This window comes from Lonchura striata, chromosome 13, assembly GCF_046129695.1.
Source record: "Lonchura striata isolate bLonStr1 chromosome 13, bLonStr1.mat, whole genome shotgun sequence".
In the NCBI taxonomy this organism is placed as follows: Eukaryota; Metazoa; Chordata; class Aves; order Passeriformes; family Estrildidae; genus Lonchura; species Lonchura striata.
The window spans coordinates 12,770,643-12,788,046 of NC_134615.1; the positions used below are offsets into that span (position 1 = coordinate 12,770,643).

The window sequence follows — 17,404 nt, forward strand, 5'->3', positions numbered from 1 at the left end:
CCCGCGTCAATGGGAAGGACCACAGGAGGGCAGCAGGACCTTTCTGCACAGAGAAACAACGAATGGGTTGGGCTCACAGGGCACAGTCATTGCTCGGCCGTATCCTTACCTCCCTGTTACACACAAGTACTGAACGAAAACGTAACGTTTTAGGGATTTATTTCATGTGCTGCTCACAACGGATATATGGATACCTACTCTATGCAAGACAGTATTTCCACCTCAATTTTCACAGGTGTGTAAATGAACTCTAATAACCAAGGGGATGTTTTATGTTTTCCCTCAAGTTTAATTGATTCCAATGTTGTCTAGTTTCACAGCTAGCTATGGCCTTGGCTGAAAGCAGTCCCCAAGCTACAACCTCAAAAAGTTTAGTAGAGTTACAGGGACATGCCCTCAAAGCCTATTGTTTATGGTTTACAATTACTCTCAACTATCTAAATTGTTTTTCCTTTAGGAGGATTCCCTCCCTACTACAGTACAAGAATAAACAACTCACAAATAACTTCCTTCTATTTTGTACGTTCAGATCCCCCAAAGAATTTCTAAACCTCTTTTTTTGTCACAGCATATGTTGCAGTTGAGACAGCCACAACACACAGAGCATCAGCACACAATATCAGCAAGCTCCAACCCATACAGAAGGCTTCACCACTTCAGAAGGCTTCAAGCACCTGCCCTTCTTGTTCTTTAGCCCAACCTTTTAACCCCGCATGTTGATGCATTGCCCCTGTGTGCCCTCTGCTCCCTTTGGGATTGCTCAGTGCCCCTGGGCACTCCATGGCTCATTGCTGTCAGTGCTGCTCACCTGCTGCTCATAGCTGTGCCCACTGGGGATGAGGCTCGGCCCAGTCCTATCCCAATCACCACACTGTGTAACTACACTGTTCAACTGTTCTGAAGTGTTGCACGATCTAGTTGTCAGAATTGGGTAATACATAGATTTTTTCCCACTCTTTTCCAAACTTTTACTAGAGGCTTTTGTATAGAAAACCATGCTATGAAAAGCCAGTGTCCACAAAGTATCTTTATTCAAATAAAGTCCACTGGGGCACATACCTGCACTGTTTCTCTCTCAAAGTTTCAGAGGGTGCACCCTCCTTTTATCCTAGACTCCCAGCCACACGGTGCTCTTTTCCTTTTCCCATTGGCTGAGGTACTTGGAAGCTGTACAGCCTTCCCGAACCACCTACCCCATATTCCGCCCTCGAACCTGCCATTTTACCTTAAAGTTCAGAAGTTCAGGCTTGTGCAGACCCAGCTTGACTGTTTCAGGAGCCAGGCTGATTGGGTTCTGCAACGAACCTGCTACTTGAAGTTAGTAGAGACTTAAGTGAACATATGTGCACACCCATACCTGCACCCATCCAATTGCTTGTAAAGACATCAGCACACATCTTCCCTCTCACGGACTGTAGAAACAGGAAAAAAAGCAGGTTTCTACAGCTGTAATTGATGTCTTTCTCTCCTGAAAACTCCTCCCTACTAAAACCACTACAGAAAACTGCAAGGAGGCCTCAGTGCTAATTATGGACACCAGAGAGAATCAGGTGATGTGAGCTCCATGTGGCCATCAAAACCTTCAACTGGGCTTAATTGGCTAGTATCTTCCTAACACAAGAGTCTAGAGGAGGTCCTGTATCACCCTTCTTCTTTGAAAGTGATCTTTGTACAGACTACACTTTAAACCCCAAGTCACGAATCTCAGCATGCCTAGATTCACTAACTCACCTCAGCCTATCCAGATACAAACTTCTGTTCTAATGACAATGCAGAAAACCTTTGCTAAAAGTTTTAGCACTCCTGGCAGTGTTAAACTTGAGCACTGCCAGGAGTTACCCTAAAAATATGCTTTAAAGTTTCTTAATGAAAAACATGGTGCAGTAGAAAAATAACTTTTCAGTAAGCTCAGTTTTAAAATGTTCTTTCATGCCTCCTATTTCATGACAGATTTCAGTACTATCATTAGGGTTTCATCAATTAATAATGTACTTGTGGCTGTCATTGTGGTAAGCAGACACAGACGTAGGTGTTTGAGGAAATAGCAATGAAAATAGTTTCAGAAACCAGCATTTTGATGCCTTAACTGCAAGTTTACTCAATTTACATCAGCAGTATCCAGCTGCCAGGTAAACTTTTAGGACATAGTAGAAGTAGAACATTCTAGCTGCTTTCCATTTCATAAAGCAGGTTATTTGCACATTTAATTAGCAACCAGATCTTTATTTGTAGTTGTTCATCACATTGTGGAAGGTTTATATGCAGAATTCCAGCTTCTTTCTGATCCATATATCCTTGGACATAATTGTTCTCAAGCACTGTGAAAGAATTAAATTTTGTCCTAATCTAAAAAGATTTATAATGATATTCTGGTTTACATCTGCCTTTGCTAGGACATGACAGAAACCATCTGCTTCCGGGTACTTCCTTTGCATCTGCAGTGTTTCAGATGTGCAGGTGCACAGCATAGCTGCTCCCTGCAGGAGTTCCAGAGTTCATTCCAGCTCACACAAACCCACAAACTGCCACATGACAGCACAACGAAACAAGCAGAGCTCCCCAATTCAAACCTTATGGGAGCATGTGACTTTGAATATATTCACAGGCAAAATGATGTGAGCAGAGCCCCTCACCTTTGCAGAGCTGTTAACAGCTCCAGAAGCTACCTGGAGAAAGTGCTATGTTCCCTGTTCATGCTGCAGGTTGCAGAGGCACGCACTGAGCAGCTGAACACCTCAGCAAGGGCACTTTTTGTGTGGCACTGCAGGTCTTCAGCTGCATCCCAGATCCTGACCAGGCTTTTAGAGCACATCAGCAATACAGGGAGAGCTGCTCCAACACAGCGAGCGATCTGTGCACTCAGCTGCTCTCTGCTTTCCCAAGTCACACTGCGTGGCTACTGGAGAAGGATCAAAGCAGTCACTGTGGCAACAGCCCAATCTCAGCAGCACAGTCAGTAAATGAGAACTTGATTGCTCTCTCCAGCTACTGAAGGTTGCAGTCAGGTGGGGGGAGGTTTCTTTTCCTCAGTAACAAGTGATAGGACAAGAGGAAATGGCCTCAACTTGTGCTAGAGAAGGTTTAGATCAGAGATAAGGAAAAGTTTGTTAACCAAGAGTGTTGTAAAGGATTGGAACAGGCTGCCCAGGGAAGTGGTGGAGTCACCATTCCTGGAGAAGTTTAAGGCATGCAGACGGGGCACTGAGAAACATGGGCTGGTGGTGGTCTTGGCAGGGCTGGGGCAATGGTTGGACTCAATTATCTTAGAGGTCATTTCCTACCTAAATGATTCAATGGGTCATTTGAGCCCTGACCTCAACACCTCTGCAGCAACTTCCATGGATAACCAAAACACAGGAAACTACAGCAACTGATTCCCTCTGTTAGAGTTTTTCTTGCAAAATATTATTCCATGCTTACAGAAGGATAAAGGATGAGTGTCCTTGTTTTGAGTACAGAGGATCTTTCCCTCCATAGGCTACAGTGGGTTACAAGACACACATGTGGTAAATCCTAAGGCAGAATAAAGCACTGTAGCTCTGCGGGAACCAAGAAAATTAAAAAATGCATGTGCTCTAAATCTGTAGTACATGAGATAGCTGAAGAAATGTATTAAAAAAAAAAAAGTGTGGAGAGACAAAGTATTCTTTCACTCTTACCAAACTCAACATTTCAAAAGAGTGACCAATACACTATGATCAAGACAACATAATTACCTTGTGAAGCAGTGCTGCTGAGAAAATAAAGATACCATAAAATGTATAAAGCCTGCTAAAATTATGATTGCTTGAAACAACAGTAGGATTTCAGGCTGGTGATGTAAAATATCAGAAGTCTTGATGAAATTGACACCGTGTAAAAGCCATCTGATGAGATACTGACATGTTTAAACAAATGAAGCCTAAAATAAAAATCACCATTTAATTCCGTATATTTATGTAACTTGTTTGTTTTCTAAATTCTAAAAGGATTCATCCAAACATTAAGTGCTCATGAGTTTCAATGTCCTTTTGAGCAGCAGAATAACCAGTCACATGATCCTATTTTTGGTCATTCATGTGATTGATGATTCTAAGCTTGTGCTCTCAACGTATGACACTGCCATTCACACCATCCAGAGCTGAGAGCACTTCACAGTGTTACACTGCTGTTGATAGCTTTATTAAGGAAGTACTACCACCGGCTGGCTAATGCTAATAAAAGGGTGAAGGCCAACTTTTTTCCATTGAAGTACATGCTTATTTCTTTATGGAGGCTAGAGGAGCAGAGAAATAAAGGTTTTGATTTAGAAGCCATTAGGATTAAAAAAAAAAAACAACCAAACAAAAACACAACAGCTATATTTATTTTTTAAAGTGTTTTTTTTTTCAATTGGTAGTAAGAGAAAGGGAAATCAGAAAGAAAGTCTAAAAGCTGGCTAAAAAGAAGAGAGTAAACACAGAAAGTTTAGTGTAAATATTAATGAGTCTTCTGAATAGTCTGAGAGGAAGATTAAAGTTTTTGTGATGAACGCATTGAGACATAGGGAGAAGGATAAAGGTACTGTAAAGCTGAAACACCAAAGTAGCTTGCTTAAAGGCTTGTCTTCTAAACTAATGCTAAGACCCTACCACCTTATGCTTGTAGCTACAGAATCTCAGTAGAGAAACTATTTAAAAATTTTGTAATCAATTAATGAATTATAATATATAATTAAGCATATAAGATACACAACAAATCTGGTACTTAATATAATGACAAAATTTGCCTTAAATAATATCCTAACCACAGAAGCAATAGGTTGGAGAGAATCAGAAGTATATCCCTAGTTCCCTGCTAGCAAGGAATGGAAGACTTAGGGTGAGATTTCTGATTGCCCCTGTGCCTGTTGTAGTCCTCACAGGCACAATATCCAAGTGTATATAACTACTGAGAATTTTCTTGTTTTCCTGGGATTCTTAATTTAGTCTTTAGGTCAGCTCACAAGAGTTATGTAACTGTTCACCTAAAGTGGTCTTTCTTCTTTTTTTTTTCCCCCCTCTACTTATTTGCCACACCAGATAAAGCTGTAGGCAAGTGCCAAAAAGGTTTCTCACTTCAGCTGTGCTAGAAACTCCCTCCTCAAGCTTTTTGCTCTGCTGTCCTGCTACAGGGAAACGAGTCCTGTAACAGCTTTGTGGCTTGACACTTCAAAAATAAGTTATTTCAGATAACATTGAAGTATCTCTGGCAATGGTTACTTCTAAACTTTGATTTTGAAATCAATACTTCTGGTTTAACGTACTTCATCTTAATATGTTTGAAAAAATATTATGTAGTTAACTGTTGGAACGTATGTGCCCTGTTAGCGTGTTCAAGAAATGCATTCCAAAGTGGCTTGGTACGTGTACCTGCAGCTACACTCGTCTGCCTGGCATCCACCTTTGCCTTTAATAGGCGGGAATTCCCCTTGCTCTCCCTGCAAGCCCTCAGCTTTCAGTGGAAGACCTGGTGATACCACCGCTGGGTCAGAAGAACTGAGCTGCCAGCCCACGGGCTCTGCCTGGAGAGCGGGAGGGAGAGAGAGAGCTTTGGCTAGCGAGCACCATCCCCAGTGCCGGTGTCAAACGCGCCCCCGCGGTTTCCTAGAGCGAAGGCGGCATTCCCGCTGCTGGGCGCGCTCCTCCGGAGGCACGGCCGGGCCGCCCAGAGCGGCTGCGTGAGCGCCTCGCCAAAACGCTCCGGAGCGCCAAGTTTCCCTTTCCCAGGGAAAATCCCCGCTCCCCCCGCCGCCCGGGGCCTGCCCCGCATCCCGGCCCGGCCTCCGCCGGAGCCTCCGGAGTAACCGCGCCCGGGATTGGCTTCTCCCGGCGCAGGGGCCATATTGGATGTGCCCAGCCCGCCGCACGCACCGCTCCATCGGCTCCGCGCCGCCCGCCCCCGCCCCGCCAGGGCTGCCCCTCCCGCGGGGGCTGCGGCGGGAGAGCGAAGGTGTCTCGGGAAGGAAACTCGCACGCTCCCGGGTCCCCTCTCCGCCCCCCGCGCATCCCCGCCCCGCGCACGCCCCTTCCCGCGCCCCGTTCCCCGCTCCGCCCGCCTCTTCCTCCCCTCACGCCGCTCCCTCCCTCCCTCCCGAGCCGAGCCGCCGTGTCAGCGCGCGGCGGCGGCCCCCACGCGGGCGGCCAATCAGCGCGGGGGTGACAAATATGCAAATGCGCCCCCCAGCCCGTCCCCGCGGGTTCGCTGGGGCCGCTGGGGTCGCGGCGCGGAGCGAGTGAAACTTCGCCCCCCGCCTGCCCCCCCGCGCGGGGCCCCTCCCGCGCAGCGCCCGCGGGGAGGAGCGGGGAGAGGCGCGGGGACAGCGCCGAGCGCCGCCCGCGCCGCCCGCCGGCCTGCGACACCGCACGGTGAGTGCCGCCCTCGCCCGCCGGCTCCCGGGGGGGGACACGGGGGGAATCCCCGCGGGGGGGAGGGGAACCCGTCGCGCCCGCCCGCGGCCGCCCCGGCGCGGAGCTGTCACAGGCGTGGGGCATCGCCGCCTCCTGCCGGGCAGCGGCGGCGGCTCCGTAATGGCGAACCGGGCGGTGAGTACGTGCGGAGGGACGGGCAGGCCACGCTCCAGGTGCCGGAGACACCGGGCGGCCCCGCCGGCCCTGCCCGCCCCTGCCGCCGCCGGGGTCGGCGCGACGCGGCCTGCTCGGCACCCGGGCTCGCCCCGCCGCCGCCCCCGCCCGCTTCCGCCCCTCGCCGCCGGGCGCGGGGCTGCGCGCCCGCCGCTCGCACCTCGCCGGCGGAGGTGGCAGGAGGAAGGGGGGCGGCGGCGAGGCGAGGCTTTTCCCGGGGGCGGCGCGGGTGGAGCGGGCGGGATGGAGGCGGCGGGGGCGCCCGGGGATGCGGGCCCCGCCACGGCGCTCAGGGGTGGCCGGGGTGGGGGCGAAGTTGGAGGGGAGGAATTGGGCCTTCCCGGGGTCGCAGGGTGGGGGAGAGCCTGCACGTCCTGCCCTCTTACAGGTAAGATGGCAGGGCGAAGGGAAGAGGGCTGGTCTCCTTTGGGAAGTCAAGAGGAAAAGACTGCATGTCCCTATCCCCCACCGAGGAGGTGGCAGTGGGATAAAAGGGTTGGGTGGATGAAGGTAGGGAGGGCAGAAATATCCCCGGCCACCTTGTGTCGTTTAGGAAGGGAGTGCGAGGTAGGGAAGGGATGCAGAGCCTCCCAGGCAGAGCAGTGGGCATGGCAGACCTGGCTTCTCACCACACAAGATAATACAGGTGGGTAGAGGTCGGAATTAAAATAATTTCCCAGGGCAAGAGAAGCAGTAAGAAAAAGGGGAGCCGAGTTGGGCAGCCCACTGTCTTGGATTGACCACAGCATGATCCCTAGGAGCGGGGGAAAGGAAGGTGACAGGGGAGGGTTGACAGTGGGTGAGGTGTGTCTGGGAGAGATGGAGGTGGGCATGCAGTCTGCTGTCCTTCTGGGCTGCAAGATTTCTGGGGTGAGGAGAGCTGCTGCTGCATGGCCACAGGTTCCTACTGCATGGGTGGAGACTTAGAAGGGGATTTAGCTGTCAAAGTGCAGGGTTAGAATTTGCAGACTGGCATTTTCCAGGAAGGGTCTGCAAGCTGACCTCCTTCGGGGACGATGAGAGGATTTTGAGGCCACTTCGGTACTATTGGTAGATGGCACTGGGTGGATAGGTGGCATGCATCTTTATTTAAGTGAACTGGAGAAATTGTCACATTTCCCACTGAGGCTTAACACACTGAAAGGTGAAAACCTCTTCATTTCTTCTTTGCACACAAATTTTTGTGAATAGGGATAAAAACCAGCTGGAAAGGATTCTGAATTCTCTCATTTTGGCTGGATAGCTTTGACAACAAGCTTGATGCACACACTTTCAGTTTGTAACAAATGGTTTGCTGTCTTCACTGTTGTATCATAAGTGCTTTGAATTTTTAGGAGCTGAGAACTTCCTTCAGTTATGAAAGCCATTTAACTTCATCAGTGTGAGAAAATACAGCTCAGTCTCCCTCCATTCTGTAGAAGAATAGCTGAACCCTTCACTGTTACAATCCCTGCTCATGGGGGACAAAGTAACAAATTCTGTGACAGGATAGGGTTTCTAGTTTTCTTGTGTATTTTTTGAGACTTTTAAGAAGTAGCTTTAAAAAGTAACTCTCCTCTCTGAGGAGAACTAGGCTCCTCCTGAAAGCTCACTGCAACTGTTTTTAAACCTGGATCATTCGACACCATCAAGTTCCCAGTTGGCAGGTGTGAGGTAAAAATAATTATTTCACCTTCTTTTACATGTAATCATTTGTGTGTGGTTATAAATATGTTTATAATTTAAGGCAGAATATTAATATTGAGTCATTTTTGAGCAAAAACTGGATTTTTATCCGGTCTCTGAATTTTAGTTCATTGTTGCACAGATCAACTTTTTCTTAAGTTTCACAAGGTAAATATTTTTAAATCAATAATTATTCCTATCTTAGACTTTGTGAACTGTTAAAGAAACAGTAGAAATTCATAGCTTTTGGGTTTAATAGTTTCTACACAGCCTCAACACCTTATACCTGTAACTAATAATGATTTTTTCATTCTTCCCACATCTGTCAGATGAGGCTTCCAAAGTGCCATGGACTTCAATGCCCAGCTTGTGTAAACCAAAGAGCAAAATTTAATATAATGTTTTTGAATGTTAACCAATTCAGGGATCAGTGTGACAGGCCCACTGCCCATAATTCACAGGCTCATGGAGAAGTTGGTGGGAAGCAAGGTAGGATGTGAACTTAATGTATCAACACCTCTGTGGTTAAGGACCATTGTGGACTCTCTTACCTTAAAGTAAATGTGAAGGAGCTTTTTTCTTTCCCTGTTAGTGAGTAAGCTGCATCAGTTTACTTTGCATTTATAAGATGATAAGGGCAGGCATCTAAGTACTTACAGTGCATCTGTGCTGGTTTACTTTGTGCTAACTTGCTTATTTGTATTTAACCAGATTGTTCTATTTATGCAACTCCATGCTGCTTTTCATGGTGAAGCTATACTAATTCATGCCACTCAGAGTAAGGCTATCATTTTTACTGGAAAAAGAAGTGGAATTTGAATTCCACTCAAGAATTTTGAGGAGTCTCAGCACCTTATTTCACATGAGCTGCTTGTGGTAAATGGTCCTGAAGATTAGTCCAAGAACTCAGTTATGCTAAAATGTTGATAAAAGTGGAGTGTGGTTTTTAAAAAGTATTCTTAGTGGTGTTATCTAAAAGATGTATGACATGAACCACTACTGAGAGACTATAGAGACCCCAAACCAGACAATTTTGTTTGCTTTTATGAGTGAGATAAGTTAATGATGCAGCAGATTAAACCCAAAAGATTGACCTGCTGATTTAAAATTGCCTTTTTTTGAAACTGACGAACCAAAGTATCACTTTGTTTATAGGTTAGTTTTAAGGAGTTTTTTTAATGTATCTTACAATAAAAATATTTTCTATATTTCTGGTATATGTATCCTTCAGACACTTTAAAAGTACAGGTAAGCTGGACAATTATATATTTTATGGGTTCATATTCCTTACAGTGCAGTTTTTTCTTCTGTATCAGTCTTGTTGAACAACGTGCCTGAAGTAATTTTCATGCAATTTAGAATGGAGTCAAATGGCATATCCTATTCATCACTGGATTGCAGTATTCTCTTTGTTTCCACCATTATATATGAACTGAATTCTTGGTAATGCTTGGTACTTGTGTTTGTAAATCATCCAGCTGAAACGTTTCTGTGTTTAACCAAAGTCCAGTAGCCCATCACACCCAGATTCTTTCCTAACCCTAATTTTATCAAGACTTTATATTCTTCCATTGTCCTATCTAGAGTTGTCCTTTTAATGGTCTTGGCTCTATCAAACCATGGAGCTGTGAGCTTAATGAAGATTTTGAAATCTCACACTTACTTGGGCTCCCATTCTATTTCCCAGTGCTCTTCCTGTAGTCAGAAGTGGAGCCTCAGGGATGTGGGGGATCCGAATACACAGGAATGGGTGATGGAGAAACTAGCTGTTTATTTAATCAAAAGTTCAAGAATTGATAGTTAACATAATTAATGTTGAAGTATTCTCCTTCTCCTTCAGCAAAAGAAATTGTCCTGCTAAAAAATTATTATTTTGCTGATGAAACAGCAACTGAAAAGTATTTGCAGCTTTTGCTTTGGCTAAAAGAGCAGCAAGATTCCCATATTTAATCTGATCAGTTCATAAATGTGAGAGTGAGCTGAACACACAACTTTCTTATTTACAGTAGTGCAGGGAGGAGAGATCACTTTTAAGCAGTGTTTTTTTCTACAGGTGTTACAAGAGAACAGCACAATGTGTTTTACAGTGATTATGTTTTTGAGTAACTGCAGTGTTGAAAACTTGCAGAAGACCAATTCTAAATATTTTCTAACAGTGTGGGTAATGAAGATTTATCTTGATTTCAGAAACACAAGGCCCTTAGGAGTACTTTCAAAATGTGTATGTAATAGAATTCAGACATATACTCTGCTACCTCTTAGAGTGAGCTCTAGTGATGGAGTAAAAAAATACTTTTGGAAGCACCTTGGATCCAAGTTCCACTTTCAGTGCTGACTTTACATTACATTCACTTTCTAAGCTGTGAGAAAAATGTTGCAAAGTAGGAAGCATTTTTTTAAAAGTCAGAATTCAGCAGAAATTTATTGGTAAGATATGGCATCTGTCACTGAGCAGATGTGTTGAAATGTTCAACTTCATTCATGCAGATTATCCAGGTGCTGCCAAATATTCATGTCTTTAGGCTGGCAGTGTACATGCACCTTTCTCTTTGTAAGTGATATATTTTTGTTTTAGTCTGAAATCAAGAGTTAGAATTTGCAGGAGGATGGAAAAATGTTCCCATCGTTTTTATAGAGACAAATAGTAATTTTGACTTTGTTCTTTATCTGAGTCATATTAGAAAATGTAACTCTGGTTACCAAATTGTTTCCATCTGCAGTGTTTTCTTGGGCACTTTCCTTGTACCACGTGAGCAGTATTAAAAGGTTTGTTCACTCTTTTATGCTAGTCACAAAAATTAAGAAATTCCTCCAAAATCTGTTCTGTAAATGGCTTTTGAAGTAAATGGTTTTATTACATTTGATACTTAACACCCTAGTGAAGAAACTTTTAAACTTCAGAAAGTCTTCATTTGTGTAATGCCATGAAAGTCTGCCCATCTGATATTCCATATATTATCAGAAACCTGAGAATTCAATACAATAAATTTGTGTTTTCAATTACCCTGTAGTAAAGCTACCATAGTTATAGCTTCCACCTACATGAAAACCAGTTAGGTAAGACAATGGGCTTGAGTCCTTGTAATATGTTGCTTGTTTCAGCAGTACTTCTTCCAAGTATTTTTTTCTTGTTTTTCAGAAGCTAAACCTAAATTTAGGTTTAAGAGACAGGTTTTTAGATAAGTTTGTAAGAATTAGTTCATAAATACTCTTAATAAAGAGATGTGCATTGTCCTGTTTAACTGGGGAAGTTTTCCTAAAGTCCTTTTTGACTGTCAGACTCTTGTAACAGAGTACTGATGTCACACTAAAAGTTGTCTGGAGTCTATGTCTGTTGCAGGTGAATTCAGGAACATGTCCTGACTATGCTGGAAACTACGAGACAAGATGAGAAATGATGTTTTGCTTGAGTTATTAGTTTTAATTGATTTCCTAATTTAAGAACAGTATACTGAACAAATTGTGAACACAAGAGTGTCTTGCTTAACATGTATCTGGGAGGAACTCTTTAAGGAAACTTTGATATCAAATCTCCTTAGATATACTTACAAAAACCAAACAAAAAACATAACAGAAAACTTGTATGCAGCCTCCCTCTGTATGGGGCAGACCTGTGATACAGATGAACCTCCTTACACCAGTAAATGTAGGATGTCTGAACCTGTTTTGCTTAGTAAAGTACTGGCATATCCTAATCTGCCAGCGTCAAGACTTGAAATTGTGCTTTTTTTCCCCCAGTGCAGATTTCTGTCAATGTCAAGCCTTCACAGCTGTCTGTATTCATCAGTCAGGATCCATGGGCATCAATAAAACAGGGACAACCCTTTGCATTGTTCTAGTTGGTACTTCCAGGTTATAAACTTGAACTAGTTCACAGGGATGCTTATCAGGGTAGAACATGAGAATTATTGGAAGATATGGTATTATCAGATTATGAATTGAAAGGAAGCTGTGCTTTGAAGTCTTCTGTCTCTTATGTTTTGTAATGAAATCTTGGTTTAGCCCACATGTTAGAATTAAAAGGTTTTTTTTCTGATTTTTAATGCAAATGTTTCTCTAAATCTTAAAATGGTCTAATTGTTCCTGAGGAAAAATACTAGAATTCAGAAACATATTTTGTAGGTCTGATTTAAGGTGTAACACTGAAATTGATAACAAAACAATAGAAAGCCTGTAATGTTTACATCTGAAATCTCAGCAGCACTAGAGGATTTTCTTTTTAAACTTACAAGGAAGTTTTTGTAACTGTTATTGATGATCAGAAGCAAACTGCAAACTATAAACATATTACTCTCTTTTGACTACTAAATTTCCAAAAGAGACATTTGTATCTTGTACAGATAGACTAAAAGGAAAAAAAGTTGGGTGTATTGGAATTCAAACCTGAAGAACAAAGCATGGGAAGTTTTTGTTATTGGTATTAGAAAGAAAGTGACTAGAAGGAAATCACTGCAGTCCTGAAATTTATTAAAATCTCCACAGGTACACTTTGGAGAAACAAAATTGCAATATAGTATGAGCAGTACTGGCTACTAATATGGATTCCTTCAGTAGTCTGGTGGCCGAACATACTAACTTCTAAACAGCTATTTTCACTAAAATAAACTGACTTGGGGATAAACTTTGTCCTTTGCAGTAAGGTATTCCAAACTCCTGGTATCTTTCTAGATTTCTGTCAATAGCAGCAGATTAACATGGTATCATTCTCTGTATTATTATTGTCCCTTTATTGCAATTAATGTCCACAAGATATAAATGACAAAATAGAAGGTATATATACACTTCTGTCATTTTCATGCAATGTCTAATGGGTTTGTTAAACAAACAAGAGGAAGGGTTAAAACTAAATTGGGAGACTATATGCTGAAGCAGCAGCTGTACACCTATATGTTTTGTTCTGCAGGTGTGCTTTGAGGGCAATAACCTTTGGCAGAAAGGTGAAGAAGGTAGTTGAAAATAATAATGTCTTCAGCTGGTGCTATTAAATTTTCTAAAGGTATTTGCCAAGACTGAAGAGATAAAAGCACACAAGGATGTTGTGCAAAACGAAACTGTTTTACTAAAATTTACGTAATATTTAAAAAAAAAATAAATTTGTGTAGCTTTTCTCAATTAATTGAAATGAGTTGTTTGTTTCGTGCAAGGAAATGTGTATAAAAATCTGTGGTTTAGTATACAAAATAAGAATCACAGACTCACAGGGCAGGTTGGAGATGAGCTTAGTGGGATCACTGGGTCCAACCTCCCTGCTCAAGAAGAATTACACAGGGCACAGGGTTGTGTCCAGATAGTTCTGGAATGTCCCCAATGAGGGACACTCCACAGCTCTGGCCAGGCTGTTCAGGGCTCGGGCTCTGCACAGCAAAGAACTCCTTGCTCATGTCCAGGGGCAACTTCCTGGGCATCATTCCTGCCCCTTCCTCTTGTCCCATTGCTGGCACCAGGAGCAGAGGGTCCATCCTCTGACACCTCCTGCAGATATTTAGAGAAATAGCCAAAATATTGTAAATATTGTTGCTTGCCTTTTTTTTTTTTTTTTTTTTTTTTAGTAAAAGTAATACTTAACATTTAGTAAGAGTAATTTTTTTTAGCATATCACACTTAACAGATACATGTATATGTATATATGTGTATTTAAAAATTCACATGCAATATAGCTTATCTGAGAACCAGTAGAGATAGATCCCATTTTGGAGCTTATAAAAGCTCTACATTCCTTTTGTGTAAATTTCTCTTTGGCATTTCATATAATCATTAGTGAATCTTCTGTTGTCAGAAGAATTTTTTGTATTTCACATTTAGAGTAATGTATTGCAGACCTGGTGAATGTGTATCTAGTTACATGTGGTTTTTTTCTTCCTTTCAGTGTAGGATTTTTCAAACTTTTAAGTATTCCAAAATTGTCTCCATATTGGAAGCTGTTCAACCAATGGACACTGTTCTAAAGCGTAAGAAACATCTTTTTTTCTCTTTATCTTGAGGATTTAAGAACAGGCTAGCTGAGGAAGGATATACAGCTGTTTTAGCCAATAACTTAAACTTGCATTTATCTTATATGGTAGTTACAGGTGAATTAGATTTCTTTATTTACTGTTGAACTCTTACAGGTAGAATAAATAACTTGATTGCAAGTTTTCAGGTTTTTTCTTTTTTTTCAAATAATAAATTTTTGAATGCCTCTATTCAGGTAGTGTATATATTGTAAAATACTTATCCTTTAACTTTATTTAGCCAACAAAGAACTTTTAAATAAGCAGAGACTGAGAACAAAAAAAAAAAAAAAAAAGAAAAGAAAAAAAGATTAAAATGTGGCATAGGACCTAACAGTTAAATAGTTTCAAACTCCTTTCTAATTTCTGAATGTGAAGAGGACTTGTGCATTACAGCAGCTCTGTTTGTGTGATGGGATTTCCAGTACAGAAAAAAGGAACATCTAGAGCAAGTTTTCTGTCTGTTTTGATACAAAATTACTATCAGTTCACATAAATGGTAAACAAAGATAAAGGTATTTTAGCAACTTTCCCCTAGGTATATGTTAGGTACATGCTTATCTCATATGAATTTTAGAAAAATACTTCTCTGAATTAAGTGTCCCTATTATTGCAGAGCAGAAACATTTTATTTAGCAACCTTGGAAAAAGTATTGGGAAGTTACTGAATAATAGGAAGAGGATAAATGTAGCAATTTTTGTACCAAATTAGTACCTTTTTTTTTTTTTTTCTGAAACACTGCAGGATTTGGTAGCTGCTATAACCAATTTATATCTTCCACGTATGCTTCAGCATTGTTTCAAAGATGCACGGAGAGGAAATAACTGTGTTAAAATCTGCTTCTCAATGCAGTATTATATGCCATGTTATCTTTTAACAAAGTTTAGCTCTGCAAAAGCATTAAAGACTTTGGCATGACAAAACTGTATTTAGGAAGAGTGGAACCATTGTATTGGAATTGGAGGATGTTTGGTGCCTTGGACACAATAATCATGTTTTTGAAATGGAAAAACACTGGTGTAAAATATCAGTTCATATACAAACTTTCTGTCTGTCTTTCAGTGTTAGAGAGTAGTTTTGTGTACTTTGAGGCTTTTACACAGTGGCCCTAGAACTGCCCCTCCCCTTTTCCCTTAAACTTTGTAATGTTTTGAAGCCTCTTTCAGATTAAAAGAGAACCTCTTGAAATTGAGCTCCTCTACCTATTGCCAAGGCAAGGAACAGGATAAAACTGTCATGCAGGTATTCTCTCCCCAAAAGGCACTGTCAGTTCCCATTGAAGTCCACTGTCAGAGTGGAACAGCTCCATGCTGTTAAAAGACATGTACAGGGCTTCTCAGACTGACAGGTTTAAAACCTAACCTCAGAATTTTTCTTTTTGCTGTTATTGGAGTACTTATATCCTGTCTTAAAGTTAGCCTAAACTTTTTGGTATTGTGGCACAAACTACCCTTCATCTTAAGGGGCTTGTAGACTTGGGTTATTTTTAGTAGTCCTACAAAATGAATATGTATCTATTTACCAGACACAAAATCATAGCTACTAGTGATTTTGTATTAATTCTGCTGTTCTTGGTCTTATGGTATCTAGTGAGTTTTTGAGTTTCAGGTATTGTATTTGAATGTACACTCCTGAAGTTGGTTATTGTATGACTTGTTTGACATGCTTCATTTTCAGGTCTCTGATGATGAGGTATCCATCTGGATTTAAAACACAGCTCTGAGTTTTTCAATTCTTCATTAAAGAGATGTGTTCTATATTCATGGGTAAGAATATCTTTTATTTTGACTAGGGTCATTTTCTTCATTATCTTGAAATATATTTTTAATTTAGAAGATTTCAGCAACTTAGTTTTGTCTTAAAGTTTTATCAGGAACTTTTACAGAGTATAGGGTTCATTAGGTGCCTGTGCTAGCTGTTAATTTTGACCCAAGCTAATAACTAAACTTTGGAATTCATATGTCTAAAGATTAATGCTCTAATTAAATCACTAATTCCTAGTATTACAGACAGAGAAACAGTGGTATATAGGTAAAGAATTTATAAATTGGTCTGTGATTTGAGAGTCATTTTCTGATATATATACAGTTCTATGGGTTTTAACTCTGCATCTTGCCATATATCTTTTTGAATTCGGAGTTTTGAAAGAAAGTGATTCTAACTTGGAATGCAACCAAAGCAAAGGGTTTGAATTTTGTGCAATCAAAACAAACAACACTTCTTCTCAATAACATAAACCTTACTTAATCTGAAGAAACTTTGTGGTACCTGCACGTCAAAACAATAGGAAAAAAAAATTTAAAAATATTCTGTAGAAAATATGATTTTTTCAAAAAGCTACTGGTAGGTATTTTTAATTTTTGTAGGTCTCTGAAGAAAACAACTAAGTTTAAGCTATGTTTACTTCATACATTACAGAATTTGTTATTATGTTTTCTCTCCATTTATTAAGTATGGCTTACTGAAGTATCATTTTGAGGCTTCATAAATTTACCTTGATTTAAAAATTAATGTTGACCTGGATCTATTAATGAAGTATACTAAGTAGCCTAAGCATTGCTGTGGGGCTTTTTAATACTATGTTGTTTTATGCAGAGTTCTGTGATACACGTTCTCTTTGGGCTGCTTTTGCTCTATTCAGCTTAAGCAAAGCTGTTCTCATTAAAGAAGATCTGCTATTCACAGTGAAGGCAGACATGGTTGAGAATGGTAGAAATTTGTCTTCAGTTGCATTGGAAGATAGATTTTCTTCCCAAGTAAAATGTCATTTGTATTGTTGGCTGCTTTGAAATTCCATGGACAACCTTAACAAATAGCTAGCTACGTTTTTTTTCTTATTTACATTTGTTATATTTATTTTCCAGAGCCTACTTGAATGAAAGGATGAGTGGTGGAGGGAGTTTGTGCATGTCTGGGAAGTAGAGAAAGGGAAACAGCTACATGGGGTGCTTGGTGCAAGCAGGATCAGTGTAGGTATGGTAACAGACTGCTGTGATTAGTCTGACAAGCACACACAAGCCAGTGTGCTCCAGTTCTTTGCTCTTACTCGGAGCTGGAACTATAACCATGGACTGGAACTCAGTTCTGAGAATTTTGTTTAAGCCCATGTGTTTCAAATCTTCATAATCTTCAAATTAAAATTCAAGGTTCTTGAGTGATCTTTTGAC

The 17,404-nt window shown here is 41.4% G+C and overlaps 1 protein-coding gene across 9 annotated transcripts in view; it reads left to right on the forward strand.

Moving 5' to 3' along the window:
- Positions 1 to 6,265: 6,265 nt before the first annotated feature.
- The window catches only part of CHD9 (chromodomain helicase DNA binding protein 9), an 85,902-nt gene continuing 74,763 nt past the window's right edge, over positions 6,266 to 17,404 (forward strand). For 3 of the 9 annotated variants that reach the window (XM_021555025.2, XM_021555034.2, XM_021555033.2), the window contains exons 1-3: positions 6,266 to 6,365; positions 14,113 to 14,194; positions 15,915 to 16,003. The gene's annotated coding sequence lies outside the window, so the exon portion shown is untranslated. Of the gene's footprint in view, positions 6,366 to 6,472; positions 6,543 to 10,966; positions 11,013 to 14,112; positions 14,195 to 15,914; positions 16,004 to 17,135; positions 17,211 to 17,404 lie in introns of those variants that run through there. The other 6 variants (XM_021555027.2, XM_021555026.3, XM_021555028.3 and 3 more) reach the window with 6 other exon arrangements.